Source organism: Mustela erminea, chromosome 12, assembly GCF_009829155.1.
Source record: "Mustela erminea isolate mMusErm1 chromosome 12, mMusErm1.Pri, whole genome shotgun sequence".
NCBI lineage: Eukaryota > Metazoa > Chordata > Mammalia > Carnivora > Mustelidae > Mustela > Mustela erminea.
The window spans coordinates 7,360,603-7,380,367 of NC_045625.1; the positions used below are offsets into that span (position 1 = coordinate 7,360,603).

At 49.5% G+C, this 19,765-nt stretch overlaps 2 long non-coding RNA genes across 3 annotated transcripts; one reads left to right on the forward strand and one right to left on the reverse strand.

Moving 5' to 3' along the window:
* Positions 1-4,597: 4,597 nt before the first annotated feature.
* LOC116570991 lies at positions 4,598-6,176 on the reverse strand. Its single transcript, XR_004277633.1, has 3 exons — positions 6,091-6,176; positions 5,754-5,841; positions 4,598-5,508 (listed from the first exon to the last, which is right to left on the reverse strand). It is a non-coding gene; the product is annotated as an uncharacterized LOC116570991 (long non-coding RNA).
* On the forward strand, positions 6,119-14,996 carry LOC116570989. 2 transcript variants are annotated; one of them, XR_004277632.1, is made up of 4 exons: positions 6,119-6,207; positions 6,321-6,382; positions 8,618-10,342; positions 13,901-14,996. It is a non-coding gene; the product is annotated as an uncharacterized LOC116570989 (long non-coding RNA). The 2 variants fall into 2 exon arrangements; XR_004277631.1 differs by lacking the exon at positions 6,119-6,207 and having other exon boundaries at positions 6,261-6,382.
* Positions 14,997-19,765: the final 4,769 nt, after the last annotated feature.

Below are 19,765 nucleotides of genomic sequence, written 5' to 3' on the forward strand. Positions count from 1 at the left end.
GTCAAGGATCCTAGGCCAGTAAGAAAATAACAGAGAAGGTAACTATATTAGTTATTTATTGACGTCTAACGTATTAACTGCCCAAACTCAGCACCGCCAAATAACAAACATTTACCATCCCACAGTGTCTGTGGGTCAGGAAACTTAAGCTTAAGGTCTCTCATGGAACTGCATCAACATGTCAGCCGGGGCTGGGGACCCATCTCAAGGCTCAAATGGGGAAGGATTTGCCTCCAAGCTCACTCACCTGATCGTCTGCAGCATCATTCGGTTCCTCCACGGCTGTTGGCCAGAGGCCTTCCTCAGCCCCTCGCCTCGTGGGCCTTGCCACGGGGCAGCTCACAACGCAGCAGGATCTTCACCAGAGCCAGCAAATAAGAAATCCAGGGGACACACGCAAGATGCAAGATGGCGTCTTCTGGTACCTAATGTCAGAAGTGACATCTCATCACTTGTGTCTTAATAGGCTTTAAAAAAATTCTTTGGAATAATGTTATGATTCACAGAAAAACTTCAAAGAGAATACAGAGGGTTTCTGTACTTCCCCACGCTGCCCAGTTTTCCTGAACGTTACCATCTTCATTTACCACGGAATATTTTTGTCAGGAGAAACCAGTCGGCTACGTCATGATGGACTGGAGTCCAATGTTTGTGTTTCACACAACTCTGTACTAATATCTTTTCTCTGTACGAGGATCTGACAGAGGATACCGCACGGCGTTCTGTCACGTCCCCTTGATTTTTTCCCGGTCTCTGACAGTTTCCCAGTCTTTGCTTGCTCTTTATGACTTTGAGTTTTGCGGAACAAAGACCAAGGATCTTGTAGAATGTTCCTCAGTTTGGGTTTGTCTCTGTCTTTTGCAGATTGTGTTAAGGTTACGGAGGTAGGGGTAGGATACCCCAGAATGGGACGAAGTACCCTACTCCTTCCATTATATTGGGGCACATGGTACCTGTGTGACATCACCTGTAAGATGAATCTTCTTCTTCTTTTTTTTTTTTTTTTACTTTCACCTCTTTATTAAGGTAGTGTGGGATAGGTTTCTCCACTGTAAGGGGATAATGTTTTCCTTTCCCTCACTTTATTCTTTGGAAACGAGTCAGTGAGCCCACCCATCCTGGAAGGGGTACAGAATGAAAGTCCACGTCCTGGGAGGAATATCATAAATTATTTGGAATTCTTCTATAGGGACACTCTGTCTCTTCTCTCCCACGTACGTGTTTGTTCAATCATTTCCTTATGTCGGTGTGGACTCATGCATGTTTATTTTATACTTTGAGCTATAATACAATACTATGTTGTATATTTTGTTACTCAAATCATTCCAGCTTTGGCTGTTGGGAAATCTTTCAGGATGGCTCCTGTGTCCCTTTAACTTGCCCCTATTCTTTGGGGTTTTCGAGCATTTCCTTGCTTTCTTGGCACCACAATGTGCCCAGGCTCATATCTTCCCTGTTTTAACTTTGTAATCAGCCGTTTCTTGAAGGAGCCCCGATGTCTTGAATTGAGGGATAGTATTTAGGAACCAAGACCTGGGCACTGGATTTTTGGTTTTGTTTTTTGTTTTTTTGTTTTTTTAAAGATATTATTTATTTATTTGACAGAGAGAGAGAGAGAACACAAGTGGGGGAGCAGCAACAGAGAGGGAGAAACAGACCCCACTGAGCAGGAAGCCCAGCGCAGGGCTCAATCCCACTGGGATCATGATCTGAGTGGAAGGCAGATGCTTAACCAACTGAGTCACTTGGGGGCCCCATGGGGTGCTGGGTCTTAGGGGCCTGTTGCTGCTAGACTGTCACTGCTTCTATGCCGTCTTAGCCGTCCTGGGAATTTCACTAGGTCTCTTTGTCAAAAGCTGACACTGGACCCTGCCCACTCTCGGGGGAGGGGATGATAGCGAAGCCTGAATCCAGGAGACGGACATCACTGGGCACCATCTTCGAGGCTGCTTCCTGCCGTGAATAATGGCAGCCGGGACAACTGTGAAGGTCAAGAGCAGCCCTCACGTGCACAGGCGGAGGACAGGCTGGGACACAACACGCGCTCATACAACGTGAACAGGAATGAGGAAGCCCTTTCCCCGTCTGTATGAAGTGACCTCCGAGATCCCCTGTTAAGTGGAACTAGCAGGGAGCAGAGCCTCGAATGTGGTGTGAGCCTTTCCTCTTCTTCATGAGAGAAAACAGAATATGCACTCTCTGGAAAGACATACAAGAAGCTCCTAACGCTGACTTCTAGAGAAGAAGAGTAGGAAGTGTATCTAGATTTCTATCATCTATTTATCTAATATCTCTCTAATATTTAAAAAATTCTGGGACAACGTGAAAGTAGTTTGTGTTCCAAAAGTTCAAGTAAACCCGAAAAAAGGTGCTGTTATGCTGAGTGGAGGACAAATCTGATGATTTCTCGGTGGTTTGGAAAGAGAATAGTAGTAGGCAGGCCAAGGCCCCCTGGGGAACACACGGGCTGAACTCAGCCCTGTTCAGGGGGCAACCTCATTCCCACAAAACATCATCGCCTGTCAACAACCATGTCACACGCAGTTTGGGCAGCCGTTTCAGTGTTGTTCTTGTAGAATGGTTTGTGCTTAATTTGTAGCTGTGTGGTATAGTGGCCAAGCGTACGGGTTTTGGGAGCCTGACTGTGTGTGTCTAAATCCTGGCTCTGCCACTTCCCAGCTGGATGACCGCGAGCAAGCAACTCATCTCTCTGAGCCTCAGTTTCCTCTTCTGTAAAATGGGGATAATGATACTCCCTAAAGGGGACCTCAGTGAGTTAATACAGGTCAGGTGTAGAAAGCAGGGTCTCAATAAATGGGGGCAGCTATGGTTATCAAGTTCAAGTTCATACATATTTAGGAAACAGAGGAATTGAAATCATCTACGTCACCTCTGGAGCTCTGAGGGATTTTCCCTTTTTAGATGGGTGTTTCTGTGATTCTAGCTGGAGGAACACTGGGCTCCCACCGGCCTGTGGTCCACGCCCAGCCCAGCACTGTTCACATGTGGACTGGCACCATCTGCCCGCTCCCAGTTCCCTCTCCTCCCCTGATCAGACTGGGATGTGAGCTGGGCAGGGCAGGGCAGGTTCGTTCACTCTGGGATCCCCGCTGTGCAGTCTGGTTCCTGGCACAGACAAGCGTTTCTGTAACCATTTGGTGAATACATGAACACACGAAGACCTGAACGAACGGAAACTCTGGCAGTCCCCATGTGACCACGTTACTGAACTTCCCCTCAGGTGATCAGGGAAGGCTTCCAGGAGGAAGTGCGGAGGGGGGGATTATGACAAGGGAATGTTTTAGGCAGAGGGGACAGCATGTACAAAGGTTCAGAGATGAGGCAGCGTTCTAGTCCTTCGGGGAACTGAAAACAGGTTAATCAGGTGGAAGTCAGAGGGTGAGGGCAGGAAGTGGCAAGGGCGGGTGGGTAGGCAGGCGAGCAGGGTCCAGATCATTCACTGTCCTGAGGAGGTTGGTCTTTCCCTGGAGGGGGAGGAGGAAGGGGAGACAGGGCCTGGCAGGGGGCTTGGAGGTGGCATGGGAAGCAGAGGAGCCCCTGCTTGAGCTGGTCCTCCTGGACTGCCTATGATGGTGCGGGCCTCGGGCCAGGGTCTGTGAAGTGGGTACTGGGTACTTAGGAGGGTGGACACCAGATGAGCCCACACTGTGCCCCCCGAGCTGGCTGGCGGAATGGGAGAATCCGTCTGTCCGTCAGCAGGACAACCTGGCAGAAGGTATTGCGTCCTTCAGATGTTCCTAACCTTCAACTCAGCAGTTCCTTTCCTCAGAACTTGTCCTGAGATAATAACTGAGGATTTGTGAGGAAGTTGGCCGGGAAGACGTTCAGCAGAACCAAGGAGAACAAGGGAGGCAGTATCGGCACCGGCCAACCAAGCGCTGCTCTGGCAAGAGTTGGCTGGAAGCTGCTGGACCGCAAAGATTTTCACAGCACGTTCACACACATTTTAATGCAAAAGTAATACATCTCAGGGCGCCTGGGTGGCTCAGTCAATTAATCGTCTGCTTTCAGCTCAGGTCAGGGTCCCAGGGTCCTGGTATCGAGTCCTGCATCGGGTTCCCTGCTCAGTGGGGAGCCTGCTTCTCCCTCTGCCTCTGCCCCTCCCTCTGCTCTTGCTCTCTCTCTCTCTCTCAAATAAATGAAATCTTTAAGGAAAAAAACAATACATCTCACTTTTTAAATATTCAAATCCTAAAGAAAAGTATAAAGGAAAAACCAAAAGTTCCCCCTTTATCTGCCCATTTCTACTCCTGAAAGTTAAACACTGCTAGCATCTTTTGAACTTTCAGCTGTACATCAGTGCACATACAAACATTTAAACATACACACATACACATGTGTATTATCCAACACATACATGAGATGATATTTTAGTAAGGACATACATAGTTTTTTTTTTAAAGATTTTATTTATTTGTTTGACAGAGATCACAAGTAGGCAGAGAGGCAGGCAGAGAGAGAGGAGGAAGCAGGCTCCCCGACGAGCAGAGAACCCGATGTGGGGCTCGATCCCAGTACCCTGGGATCATGACCTGAGCAGAAGTCAGAGGCTTTAACCCACTAAGCCACCCAGGCGCCTCTCATATGTAGTTTCTTAATAAAATATTATCAAATTCCATGTATAGTGATGGACAGTTACTGGGATGGCCCCCAATGCATTTTGCCTCCCAGCATCCGTGCCCTGGCATAGCCCCATCACAGTGACTTTGGACGGACCACGTGACTTGTCTTGGGCAAGGGTACATAAGCAAGCATGATGCCAGCTGGAGCTTGGTAAGTACTTGCACCTGGAAGCTTAGCCTCTTGAAATACTCCCCGAATCCAGCCACCGTGCTGTCCGGCAGCTCAGCTAGACTGCAGAATGGTTAGCGGTCCCACACATGGACGGCCCTGGTAGAGGACAGGCCATCTTGGAAGCTCCAGCCTAGCCAAGCTCCCAGGTGAAGGCAGCCCCATGATTGAGTCCCGCTGACGCTCGGTGCAAATGGCTAGTTTCTGGAGGGCATGTTACTCAGCTATAGATAACGGAAATATAGACTGTTAAATATAGACACTTAAAAATAGACACTATATTAAGAAATACAGACACTTAAAAAAATCCTAATACACGCATATATCACGAACGTCCTCCTATGTCCATTCATACGATGAGGGCCTCTTTTTGGTGACTGCATAACTTTCCATGGGGGGAGTCCATGACGCATAGTTTTCTTACTGGTCTCCTACTGATGGATGTTCTTGGCCATGACAAACAGTGCTACCTCCTTGTGTGACGATCACTGCCAACGGACTTTAGAGTGTCTGTAGGATAAATTCCCAGAAGTAGAGCTGCTGGGTCAAAGGGTACACATTTGGAAGTTTGCACAGGTACTGCTCAAGTCACCCTCCAAAGTGGTCGCAGCAATTTATATTCCAGCTAGCGGTGGCTAAGTGGGTGAGGCCTCCAACCCTTGTCCAGACCTGGGGTGATCCAGCTTGAAAAGTCAGCTAAAGAGAAGCAGACAGAGTGAGCGTGTGAGAGTCTTTCAGAAGTAGCGGGGCTGGCGGTGGGGGTGGAGGTCCGGACCGTGGGGAGGATCTGCTGTGGCTGCAGGCAGCAGAACCTGGGGCCCCAGCCCACACCCCCTTCCCCCACCGCCTCCCGCCAGTTCCTTCCTCTTCTGCTGAGGCAGCTGTGCTCAGCACATCCTCTTTGAGTGCTGCCCTTGAAGACGCTTCCCCAGCAAACCTACCTCATGGTAAGCCCAAGTTCCTCCAGCCTTGACCCCTTCTTGCAGTGACCCTTTGGCTCAGATGGGTCCTGGCGCCAGCCCCCGCCTCCTGCAAAGAGAGGAGCCTTCCGGGTTCACCATTTTTTTTTTCCAGATTTTTTTTTTTTAAGATTTTTATTTATTTATTTGACAGAGATCACAAGTAAGCGGAGAGACAGGCAGAGAGAGAGGAGGAAGCAGGCTCCCCGCTGAGCAGAAAGCCCGATGCGGGGCTCTATCCCAGGACCCTGAGACCATGACCTGAGCCGAAGGCAGAGAGGCTTAACCCACTAAGCCGCCTAGGCACCCCCAGGTTCACCTTTTGACTTTGGGTAGATCTTCTGATCTTCTGATCTGATCTTCTCTTGATCTTCTCTTGATGAGGCTGATCATCATACCAACCTTTGGGCTCTGTTGTTTATTCCTTCAGCAAGTGGTAATTTATTTATTTATTCCTTCAGGAAACAGATATCTTTACTCGTTCATTCATTCATCCCTTTGAGGAAAACTTATTTATTAATTTGTTTTTTCCTTCCTTCCTTCCTTCAGCGAACATTTACCATTCTGGCCCTTTGGCCCCCCTGGTCCAGGGGGGAAGAAGGGGTGACTACGTAAGTGTGTACTTTTATGTACTTGTATGCGGGGCCCTGTCATCTGAAATCAAGTGCAAGGACACAAGAATCTGATTTAGCTGGAAGGTGGGGCAGCGAGACGACCGTCTTGAGATGGGAGGAAGGAGGAGCGCCGAGGCTGGAGAGCAGGACAACTGCATTCCTGGTGGGTGGCATGGCTCGTACAAAGACCCTGAAGTACAAGGTGCATATCCCATTCGTTTCTGGGGCAGAGAAACGAGTGCATGGTGAAGGAGAGAGAGGCCTGAGATGAGGCCCCAGGGGTCAGCAAGGACCACACCTGCAGGGCCTTGTGGGTCACAGTGGTGACCTTTAACCTGAGAGCACTAGGGAGTCATTGAGAGGATGGTAAGAAGATTAAATGAGATTCATTATGTAAATTTCTTTTTTAAAAAATATTTTATTTATTTGACAGAGAGAGATCACAAGTAGGCAGAGAGGCAGGCAGAGAGAGAGAGAGGAGGAAGCAGGTTCCCTGCCAAGCAGAGAGCCCAATGCGGGACTTGATCCCAGGACCCTGAGATCATGACCTGAGCCAAAGGCAGAGGCTTAACCCACTGAGCCACCCAGGTGTCTTCATTATGTAAAGTTCTTAACATGGTTAGTGCTCAATCCATGTTGCTTTATTATTATTATTATTATTATTATTATTATTTTAAACTTTCTATACCCTCTGGGTAATAGGCCAGGGAATTCCCTTTGATCCCAAGAGGCCCTGACCGGTCTGGGCCAGCTGTGTTCTTTGACTGGAAAGGACTCCAGAAATAGTCCCAGTGTTTTTAGGAAATGGAATCCAAATCTAGAAATCATTAGTAACTTGCCCCAAGGTTGTCTGGGGAGGCGATGCTGGTATTTGAACCCAGCTCTCTGACTCCCAGCCCAGTGCCTCCTGTTTCAACCCATTCCTAGCAAGTTCTTATCATCTCTTTGCCCCGACTGAAACCCTCAATGGCCCACATTACCTTCAGAATACCTACAGCCTGGTCTTCAAGGCCTCCTGTGTGTGGCTACCACTCTCTGTCACCTGCCATTAATCCCCACCAAAGCAAGAAATACTGTTCGATGTTCCCCAGAGGACACAAGGAAGCCTGCTGATATGCATTTGCTGGTGTCACTCCCCACTGAGGAATTCGGGAAGTGGGGACACTCCATTCCCTTCTCCAGGCATTCTGCTCCCCATGGGGCCCACCTGTCCTCCTGGATTAATTTCCTATGGCTGCTGTAACAACTCACCATAAACTTAGCAGCCTAAAACAACATAAACCTTTTATTTTTTTTTTTAAAGATTTTATTTATTTATTTGACAGAGAGAAATCACAAGTAGATGGAGAGGCAGGCAGAGAGAGAGAGAGAGAGGGAAGCAGGCTCCCTGCCGAGCAGAGAGCCGGATGCAGGACTCGATCCCAGGACCCTGAGATCATGACCTGAGCCGAAGGCAGCGGCTTAACCCACTGAGCCACCCAGGCGCCCAACATAAACCTTTTAATCTTACAGTTCTGGAGGTAAGAAGTCTGAACTGGATCTCAGTGGGCTAAAATCAAGGTGTCTCCAGGACTGCATTCCTCAGGAGGCTCTAGGAAAGAATTCATTTCCTTATCTTTTCCAAATTCTAGAAGCTTCCTGCATTCCTTGCTTCATGGCCCCTTCCTCCGTCTTCAAAGCCAACCACATAACACGGTCCTTCTCATGCTGCCATCTGTTTTTCCTTCAGTCTTTTTCACGCTGAGGGACCCTTGTAATTACATTGAGCCCACCTAGATAATCCTGGATAATCTCCCTATTTTAAGGCCAGCTGATTAGCAATCTTAATCCCACCTCCCGGTTTAATCCCCTTTGCTACATAACCTGACACATTCACACTAATCCCTGGATGTGGATGTGGACATCTCTGATGGGGGGAGTCGTTGTTCTGCCCACCACACTCTTCCTCCCTCGCCAGGTCCAGCCAGTCATTCAGGTAGGAACCCAGGGGGAAGTGTGTGCCGCCCACATTTCTGGAAAGGAAACAAAGGCTCCTCACAACACACCTCTGTGAATGTTTTTGAGTTTGTAAAGGGCTTTCACATTCCCGGGAGTTGGTATGATTTGTTTTACTCCACATCTGAGAGATCCGTGGTTAGAAAGGTCAAGTGGCTGTCCCAAGGTCACAGGTCAGGAGTGAATATTGCTGCGCTCAAACCCAAGCCTGATCCCAGCTTTTCTCCTCCTTCTCAGACGGTCCATGAACAGCCACCCCTCCCAAGACCATCTTAATGATTTTCCAAGGACACACCAAGGGAGTCCTGTGGCAAATCAGCCCTTATTTCTGGCTTGTGGCCACAAGTCATGGGGTCATACTTGAAAGACTTCCTCAAACCCTGCAAGTCATCACTCTGGAGGCTTCTGCCTGAATTAGAAGCAGGGACTGTTTCCTCCATGTTGCCGATGGGGAGAGCTATAATGGGTCCTGATTTCCAGGGGAGCTATTTATCAATGTATTTCAAAAGCCTTGAAAGCACACATTCCTTTTACCCATCAATGTCGCGTGATGGAAATAGACAAACATGCAGAAATGCATATACAAGGTGTACCAAGGCATTATGTGGAACAGCAAAACATCAAAGCCAACCAAGATGCCCACCAGTAGGGTCTTGATGAAATAGAAAATGGATCCAGTGTGAGAGTACTACATAGTCATTAAGAATAATGTAGCTCTCCATTTACCTGTATATAAAGACAGCCTCAAAGCAGCCCATGAAGGAAATTCCACTCCATAGTCACCAGGGATCACAAAATAAATCCATCATTAGTGCCACTACACACCTACTAGAATACCCTTAATGAAAAAGAGTAGACCATATCAAATATTGCCAAAGAAGTAGAGTCACTGGAAATCACATACAGTGCTTGTGGGATAATGATTTTAGACAACAGTTTCTTAAAAAGTTAAACATACACTTACCATGTGATTCAGCCATTCCACTCCAGGGTATTTACCCAAGAGAAATAATAGCACAGGTCCATACAAAAACAGATACAAAAATGTTTACAGCAGCTTTATCTCTAACAGCCCCAAACTGGAAACAAACCCAAAGGTCCATCACCAGGTGAATGGATAAACAAACCGGTATATTCACACGATGGGACACTACTTACCAATAAAAAGAAAGGAACTATCAATCCACACAATAGGGATGAACCTCAAAATAAAAGAAGCCAGACAAAAAAGAAAACACAGTGTGTGATTCCGTTTATATAACATTCTAGAAAATACAAACTAATCTGTAGGACAAAAAAGCAGGATCAGGGTTTACTGGTGTGTGTGTGTGTGTGTGTGTGTGTGTTTGAGGGAGAGGGTGGCAGGAGGGATTCCAAAACGGCATAAGGAAACTTTCAGGAGTGATAGATCAGCTTGTCGTTGTGAATGTGGTGATGGGGGTACACATATGTTGAAACCCATACGCTTTAAATATGTACAGTTGATTGCATGTCAATCATACTCCAATAAAGCTATATTTTAGGAAAGGTGGCCTCTTAAAAAAAAAAAATCAGGTTCCAGCTGTATATACAGTCTGACTTCCTTTCCGGGGGCGTGGGGGTGTGCGGGGAAAGCCTTTGTGTGTGTGATTTACTGGGTGACAGATCGGACGTGAAGTAGACTTTTCTTTAAACTCTTCTGTGTCTGCGTACAACCACACGTCTGAATTTATGTTTATAATAAGTAAAACAATTTCCATTTCGCAAAAGGAAAACCAAACAAGAGCCCTACGCAGGGCCTAGCTCCTCCCCCCCCCCCCCCCCCCCCCCCGGTCCTCTCCAGCCGGAGCCGAGGCACCCGTTGACCCAGACTCCAGGGCTTCCTGTGAACTGGTCCCCACGCACAGCGGCCCCAAGGGCAGTGACGAGAGCAGCCCTGCAGATGCTTCCCGGAAGGCCTCGGGGGTCAGCCTGAGCTAGACGGTAAATCAGCGGCGGAAGGGGCCGCAGGGTTTCCTCTGCAGAGGCAGGGCAAGTGTCGCCGGGAAATACAAGCTTGGGGGGGGGGGCGCGCAAAGGAAGGGGCGCCCACCCACGCTTGGCTCTAAGGGGTAAGAAGGTCTGTAGTATACGGAAAGAAGGGAAGCAGCGCTGCCTGGCTTAATGGGGACCAGAACGGAGACCTGGGAAACCAGCATGCCGATCCACAGTTCTTAGGGCCAAAGGCCACCTGTTCGGTTCCCCGTTTCTCGGGACAGACTGCTCCACCTTGGTAGGTAGATCACGTGCCAGCGAAGACCCGTTCTGAGTCGATTTGCCAAGATAGAATCTGATTGGTCTATCTTGGGTCACATGAGTAAGCCCGTCAGCCAATGGGGTGGGACCCCATATAATAAGGTGTCTTCCAAGGGGTTCACAAGGGCTTCTCAGAGGAGGGGCAAGCAGGGGCAGGGCTGCTCCCTAAAGGCTGTGCACGTTGTCCTGCAAGTAGAGAAAATCTGACTGCGTGGTTTAGTCCCCAGACTGCATGGTGCCTCCCTGTGGTGCAGCTGTTCCGGAGGGACCCAAGCTCTAGAAAACCAGCCTGGTTCAAGCCCCCTCCATAGCGGTGTTCCGCACCCTCTGCCATAGCACTGTCCCGGAAGACAGCTGCTCAGACCCCTGCCCCAGGGCAGCCGAGCTCAGCCCCGACAAGGTCTCAGCAAAGTCCTCTGAGGAATTGGAACCAGGTTCTGTGGAGGAAGGTCAGGCTTTGTCAGGAGCAGCAGGGATGGAGACAGACAGACACACGGATTGAGCAGAGGAAGCCGAATAACGGTGACTCCGAGGGGCTTTCACCACCGTCACCAGAATTACAGTCCTGTAGCTCAACACTGACACAGCCACCACCACGAAGGCACAAGAAAAGGCACGCCTGCAACATACTAAGCAGTTTCCATGCAAGGCCGTGCTGAGTAGCAGACACCAGTGCCTGCTCCAGATTGAACCTTGGAGAACCTTGTCTAACTGCTAGTGTTTAATGCTGACATTAGCACTGATTTGCATCTTCTACAGACCAGGCACCCATTCCAAGCCTTACTTAGAACAGACCTTACTTAGATCTGTTCGTGTAATGGTTTAGGTGCTATCATCCCCCATTTTACAGATGGCTATGCTAAGACACAAAGAGGTTCAGTAACTTGTCCTAGTTCACAGAGGCAGAGTTCAAAGCTGGGCAGCCTGGCTCTGACGTCACAGCTGTAACCACTGCCCACCAGGCACTGATACGCACCTATTCTGGGCAATGGGATATAGACCGAGACACATACCCTACTTTGTGGGCCTCACTGCCTGGGTGGGAAGAGACATAAATAGCAATGACCCACATAATGAGCGGTCACTGTTGTTTTTTTTTTTTTTTTAAAGATTTTATTTATTTATTTGACAGAGAGAGATCACAGGTAGGAAGAGAGGCAGGCAGAGAGAGAGAGGAGGAAGCAGGCTCCCTGCTGAGCAGAGAGCCCGATGCGGGACTCGATCCCAGGACCCTGAGATCATGACCTGAGCCGAAGGCAGCGGCTTAACCCACTGAGCCACCCAGGCGCCCCAGCGGTCACTGTTGTTTTAAGTGCTACAAAGCTTGGAACTCCAAGAGTAACTAGAAAGGGACCGTCCTTGCCTGGAGGTCAGCAATGTCTTCCCTAGCGAGGTGACGCTGACGCTGAGGTCTGCAGAGTGACAAGGAATGGGCCAGGCAAAGCAGTGAGGGGGGTGTGTGGGGCAGGAAGAGGTCCAGGTGAGAAGGAACAGAATGTACCATGTGCCCCATGTTGGGTAAGCGCTTTGCTGAAAGTTACCCCAGCAAAGGTTACAGGGCATGATAAGGACCCTGCCCTGGCCTCCAGGTGACTGACCAGGCTCTCTGTGACTCTGTCCTACCCCCCACACTCCCCCCGCTCCACTGGCAATCATAGTTGACTGCCTGCAGCTCTCAGAGGTGGCGGTAGGACGAACCCATGAATATTTTGGGGGGAAATGTTTGATACAGGTGGCCCAGAAGGACTCTGATCACGTGAGTGATCAGGTTTCGGGAGTCATGATGATTCAGGGAAAATGCTACTAGCCGGACTCTGGCGGGTTCTCAGCCAGCCCAGCTCCCCACGTGTGGAGATGCTTATCAAAAGCCAGCCTAGGCACCACTGGCCTGGACAGCGGGGCTCTGGCAGGTTGTGCCGAACAGCTCTGGCCTCTCTCCAAGGGCTTATTTTGGACACTGCCGGCTTTCCTAAATGAGTGAAAAAGCAAACTCTGGGGTTTTTAAGAAAGTGCTCCCGTCTCAGCAATCTGAAGGATGGTCTTGACAAGAACGGTCAGTTTCTGGACCCTAATGGGCAGCAATGGGGGTGTCACCACGAGAGGCTGTGTCACTCTCGAGGCTGTGTCACTCTCGAGGCTGGGCCACGTCTTGGCTGGGCAAGATGACAGTTGGAGATCATACTGGCCAGCTGGGCAAAGATGACAGCAGGGACAGCGAGGGGAGGGGACACAACTCTCTCCTACTCTCTAGGCAAAGCTGGCTTCTCCTTCTAGGAGGGAACATTCTTGTCCTTTGGCCCAGAGATTCTGCTTCTGGGAGTTATTCGCCGAGATGCCTCCCACCACAGGGCCATTTCCAAGGGCGCTCACCGCAGAATGGCTGGAAAGAGTTAAAAACTGCCAACACCCCAGACGTATCCTGATGGAACTGGCTGAATCCAGTGCAGAAGTCCTCATCCCAGACTACAGCCTCTGAGGAGAATGTTCCAGCAGGTGCAGCCTCTAAGAGTCACTGTTAGGTACAGCAAAACAAACAAACAAAAAACCCACAAAAGTGACAAAACAATGTGTATTGCATTATCTCATTTTTGCTTTTTTTAAAAATTATGTCTTTATTTTTTTTAAGATTTTATTTATTTATTTGACAGAGAGAGAGATCACAAGTAGGCAGAGAAGCAGGCAGAGGGAGAGGGGGAAGCAGGCTCCCTGCTGAGCAGAGAGCCCAAAGAGGGGCTTGATCCCAGGACCCTGAGATCATGACCTGAGCCAAAGGCAGAGGCTTAACCCACTGAGCCACCCAGGTGCCCCCCCCCACCTTTTTTTTTTTTTAAAGATAATATTCCTGCAAGGTTAGAAGACAAATCAAAAACAAAACAGAACGATGTTGAAGCACCAGACCACACCGTTAAACAGAAGTTATCTCCAGGGACAAGCATCCCGGGGTCCTTCTGTTTTTTAAACTTTTGCTTTCTATAGCATAAAATTATGCAATGCTTGAATTTTTACTTTTGCTTTCAGATCTTTTCTATGTAAGCATTTACTGCCATAAACTTGCCCCTGGGTCCCGCGTGTACTTCTGTGTCCCAGAGAATTTGTTTTCATCTGTTCTCAAGACATTTACTCAGTTCCCTTGCGATTTCTTCCCTGACTCACTGGTTGCTTAAGAGTGTGTTGTATAATCCCCACATACTTGTGAATTTTCTAGTGTTCCTTCTGCTATTGATTTCTAGTGTCTTCCCCTTGCAGGGCGCATGTTATGTGTGAAGTCGGAGGAGCAGGGGTGAAGGGCGGAGGAGAATGTCTACGCAGCACGGTGGGTAGGAACTCGGGCTGTGGGATCCACCCTGCCTGGACGGTGGAGTCACGCTCCATCACGACCGACGACCCATGTGACCCTGGGTGTGGTATCCTTGGTCTGTGCCTCTGCTTCCTCACCTGTGAAATGGATATACATCATGGGGTCTTGTGATGATTAAAAGAGTTCACATGAAGAAAACCCAAGGTCAGTGCCTGGGGCACATACAGTAAGCGTTCAGGGAAACATCTGTCACCTGTGGTGTTGGAAAAGGAGAGGTCAGGACACCAGCAGCTGCCCAGTCTGGGGATGACTCTGCTGAGCCCAGAGTGGTGGCCCCGAGCATGTGCGTTTGTGCTCACTGCCCTGCAGGACCTAATGGGCCTGAAGCCCTGACCTGTGGAAGGGTTGCTGACAGTCTGTGCCCCTGTTCATTTGTTCCTTCCCTCCTGCATTCAGCACTCACTTACTGTCCCCCTCCCTGACGTGCTATTGCCCTGGGGTCAGTGGGGGTGGGGAGGGGGACAGAAGTAAACTCTTCTGTGAAATGGGGATGATGATTATCTAAGCCTGCTTGGGCTGTTTTCACAAAATACCCCGGACTGGGTTGTTTATAAACAACAGAAATTTATATCTCACAGTTCTGGAGGCTGGAAGTCCAAGGTCAAGGAGACAGTAGATTGGGTGTCTGGCAAGAGTCTGCTTCTTGGTTCCCAGACAGCCATCTTTGGGCAGTGTCCTCCTGTGGCGCAATGTGGGAGGGACTCCTGGGGTCCCTTCATAAGGGCACTGTTCCCATTCACGGAGGCTATGCCCTCATGACCTAATCACTTCTGAGGGGCCCCCAAACCGTAATGCCATCACCTTGGTGGTGAGGATATCAACATAGGAATTTGGGGGGGACATGTTCTGTCTCTAGCAATGATATAACCACGGCTGCAGGCTGTGGGCACTTGAGGGGATCTTGGGAACACAGTGCTTAGCCCAGGGCATGGGCCCCCAGGGTGAGGTCAACAAACAGAAGCTATTGTTTAGAAAGAGAAGTCATAGTATCAAGGCCCCTTTATCTATCTATCTGTCTATCATCTATCTATCTTTGTAAGATTTTATTTATTTACTTGAGAGAGAGATAGAGAGAAAGTGCGGAGAGGAGCAGAGTGAAAGGGACAACAAGGCTCTGGGCTGAGCTTAGAGACCTAGGCAGGGCTCAGTCTTACCACCCTGAGGTCATGACCTGAGCTAAAATCAAGGGTGGGACACTTAACTGACTAAGCCACAGAGGGGCCCCTGTTTTTAAAGTGAGGCCTGTGCCCTCTGGGGAGCTCAAACTCATGACCCCAAGATCAAGAGTTGAATGCTCTATAGACTGAGTCAACCAGGCGCCCCATCAAGGCCCTTTCTAAGGCCAATGCCCTTGCAGGAGAATGGCCAATACCACCTTGCCTTGGGGCTCATCCCTGGCATTGATTTCTAATCCCCCACCTCCAGATTCCTCGTTGAGGTCAGAACTCTGTCTGGTTGTGCACGCTTGTGTCCTGGTGCTTACGTTGGTGCCTGGCAGTGTGGGTACTCAGTTTTTGTTCTAGTCAAACAAACACGATTCTAAGCACATTACAAATATCCACTCACTCTTTATTCATAACATTTCTGGGAGGTGGGTAATACATTCCCCTTTTAGAGATCAGGAAGGTGTGGCACAGAGAGGTTTTATAACTTGCCCAAGGTCACACAGCCACAAAGCGGCAGAGTCGGAATGTGAACCCTGGCCGATGTTTGTCGAAGGAAGGAAGGAGGGGGTGATGTGCGGACTCTGGTGTCTGTAGTTCTGAAATGCAGAATCAGAGAGCAGAGCCTTGGGATCCATACTGCCTGGACATGGAGTCAGGTCTATCACTGACTGACAACCCATGCGACCCTGGGTGCAGTATCCTTGCTCTGTGCCTCAGCTTTGACCTCACATTGGTCTTCATGCTCATCCCCCCTTGTTCCATAAGTGGGAAGTGGGGACTAAGGTCTGTGAAGGTGGGACCCCAGATTTTAAACAGGAGATTGAAATTTGGGATTCCCAGCTTGTAACCCTATGAGCCTAGGCAGTTAGGGGTTCAGGAAGTGTCAGGAAATCTCGTGTTAAGGTTCCTACTGTCACTGGAGAGAGCTTGATGATGAGTTGAGTAGAAAGGACAGGTTACAAAACACGGTGTGATGTTGGTAGCTGACCCTCGAGGAGCACTTCTGAGGGGCGAGGTAATTTGCAAAGCGCTTTGGGTATGTCACTCCTTCTTGAATCCTCAAAAGAATTTCATGAGTTAAGTCCGGCCACTAAACCCATTTTATAGCTCTTAAAACTGAGGCTAAGAGACTCCTAGCGACTGGCTCCAGGTCATTGAGCTAAGAGGAGGAGGAGTCTAGGACGCATACCCTGGTCCGCTCTCTGGTCCTTGCTGGAGGCCTTGTCCCCCCACTGCTCCTCCAATGCCTCACCATTAAATGACACCACTGATGACTTTGACATTCAAAAATCATAGCTGTTGGGATGCCTGGGTGGCTCAGTCGCTTAAGCATCTGCCTTCAGCTCAGATCATGATCCCCGGGGTCCTGGGATTGTGTCCCAGTCGGGCTGCTTGCTCAGCGGGTAGCCTGCTTCTCCCTCTGCCTGCCGTTCCCCCTGCTTGTGCTTGTGCGCGTGCTCTCGATCTGACAAATAAATAAATAAATAAATAAATAAATAATCATAGCCGTTGCTGACAATAACATTCGGATTGTAACTAAGAATTCTGAAATTCAGGGCTGAGGGGCTGTGTGTGTGCCTAGGAGGACTGGGAGGAGGACTGGGAACACCTCTTCTCGGTAAACATGACCCTGATCACTGGGTGAAAGGTGTCGGACTCCTGACCAGTTATGTAAGCTGTGTTCACCTGCCGACTCCTGGCCCCCTGGGTGGGGTCTAAGAAAGTCCAGAAGTCGAGCTCCAGGGGGTTGGCAGGCCTGGGCGGGTGGTGGTGGGGAGTTCGCCTTTGAGCTCACCTCCCATATGGTCAGCTGCCCGGACAAAGCCTCAGCCGACCCAGCCAGACTACAGGGCCACTTTCCAGAAATGGGACTGCTGCCTGTTCTTTGGGATCCCCCTTGAGCCCCCTCCCTGGCTTTTGTTTGACTTTGCACAGGAGTTCAACGGGACCCTTTTTCGTTAGTGGCTCTATGCCATGCACTTTCCCCTCATACTTTATGTAACTGTGCAGAGGAGTCATTATCTCCATTTTATGGGTGAGGACAATGAAGGTGAAAGAGGTTAATAACTTGCTTGAAGCGACAGGGCCAGGGAGTGGCAGGCTGGCATTTGAACCCAGGTCCCTTTAGGCAGAAGGAAGGCTCCGGGAACTGTGTGCTCAAGAAATACCTTCAGATCCAAGTGACAGGCAGAAAAAGGAAAGTGAAAGGAGTTAAGTTCCTGACTCTCACAGGGAGACAAAGACCATGTAAAGAGCTGGCCTGGGATCATCACATCACCCTCTCTCTAACACCTTCCGTGGTTCCCCATTGCCTTTAGGATAAAGCACGACATCATTATCGTCACCTGCCAGGCCCTCCTGTGGGGTGGGGCCTGCCTACTTTCCTAGCCCTGCCCTTGCCTCTCACAGATTTTGGGCTCCTACATCTTCTTGGCTTAGACTTTCCACCAACTCCCTTCTCTCCTGGCTGACTTCTGCACATTCATCAGGCTTGGCCTTACATGCCTTTCCCAGTCAGGAAGGCCTGCCCAGGTCACACACACCAGGTCAGGTCTACCCTGCATTCCCACCACTCCCTGAACTTTCCTTGGCCCCCAGACGTACTCCAGCTCTCATCACTTGGGCCCAAAACACCTGCCTGCTCTCCACCCCCGCCCGCCGCCCTCCACCCCTGCAGCCCTGGACCCAGAGCAGATGGTGTGATAAACACCTGTGAATGAAACATGGGGGAATGAAATGCTTGGCAGACCTTGCTTGGCACGCTGGAGACCTCAGAGACAGGAAGAGCAAGGGGGTGAGGCTGCTGGGCTGCCCTGACTAAGGCAGGACTCTCAGGGTTCAGCCAGTGCTCGGAATCCAGAACATAGGCTGCAGTCTGTACTTTTTTGTCTGGTTCGTGATTTGGAGTTCTGGGCTTAAGGCATGTTGGAGCCGAAGCCATGGTTTAAGCAGTTAGGGCTGTCCTTAAAGCCATAGGGGAAGATGGGTGGGTCTGGGGGAGGCCACCTATGGGTCTCTGGACACAATGGACACGATGGAAATGGGGTAGACACATGGCCTTGTTTCAGCCTGGCCATCTGGCCTGATTTCCCACCCTGTCGGGTCAGGCACTAGGCCTCGGCCTTCCCACACTCGCTGATTGCATCTCCTCAGTGACCCCAGGAGACAGCGATGGCTGTGGGCCCCACTGGACAGACGGGGAAACTGAGGTTCAGAGAGGTGGAGTGACCTGCCCCAGGTCACACAGGAACTCTCTATCCCTGCCTTCGTTATAGCTCTGCACTGCGTCTCACTCAGAGGTCAGCGCCTTCTAGACCATCTAGATCTTCTACGCCCTGTCCCATATGGTCATCATTAGCCACCTCTGGTGATTTCAATTTTAAATTTCAATTAAATGGAGTTTAAAATTCAGTTCCTCGGTCACACTAGCCACATGTTAAGTGCTGAAGAGCCCCCGGTGGCTAGTGGTTATCATATTGGATAGTGCAGGTGTTGGACATTTCCACCACTGCAGAAAGTTCTACTAATAATGCCAGTCTAGACTGCGAAGGTGGCTAGGTCCTCAGAGACCATTTAATTCAATGCTCTTATTTAACACATAAAGAGAGATCAGAGACTGGTTCAAAGTCACACAGTGAGTCAGTGATAGGGGTGGAACTCAAAACCTGGGCTCCTAACTCCCAGCCTGGGCTCTCTCTACCGAAGGAGGTTGACTCCTATCTCTTAGCTGGGGCTTCATAAGGGGCTTCTGTGAGGCAAAAAACAAAAAACAAACAAACAAAACCCACCATAAAAAAAGTCTAAAGACAATTGATTAAGTGGAAGTAATACTTTAATGTTGAATTATAACCAAAGTTAATATCCATAATATGTAATAAGCTGCCACAAATAAATAACAAAAAGATGACAACTGACTGGAAAAAAGGACAAGGATAGGCCAGGCAGAAGAAATGAAAATTGCCAAAAAGATTCTAGTGAAAGAAATGTCTACAGTATAGCTTTTTTTCTTTTGGTCAAACAGATTGGTAAAGATGGAGAAAATTTGGGAATGGGTGCTATCTTATACCCTTGGTGGGAATATACCCAAGTATAAATGGGTCCAACCTTTTTGGAAGGCTGTTTGGCCACATTTTTCAATGGTAAATATGTAAATTCTCTTTGAATCAGTAATCCCTGAGCGGGAACTTAAGGCCGCCTGACTCCGGGTCTCGTGCTCTGAGCCATGACTATTCTCCATGAGTGATAGTCAGGCTTAGGTTGGAAAGGGCAGAATCACTGGTCAATGGGGAGACTTGTGGACTTGGCTGTGGGAGGTTTAAGCAGGATGGATCCCCGTGGGCGAGTTCTTTGGAGCCTTTATCTTCTTGTGTGACTGGCTCCGATATTAGCAAGGGGCCCAGCTCCGATCAATACGCACTTGGCCAGCTGCTGTGGTGGCTCAGCTGCCCTTCCAGTTCTGCAAATAATTGGAGCCCAGTCACCGGTGAATCAGCACTGACCGCCCTTGGCAAGCAGGGCCGGGAAGGCGGCTTGGCGTGGCACTCTGGACTGCGTGTCAGGTGACAGAGAGCAGGCCAGCTGGGTAGC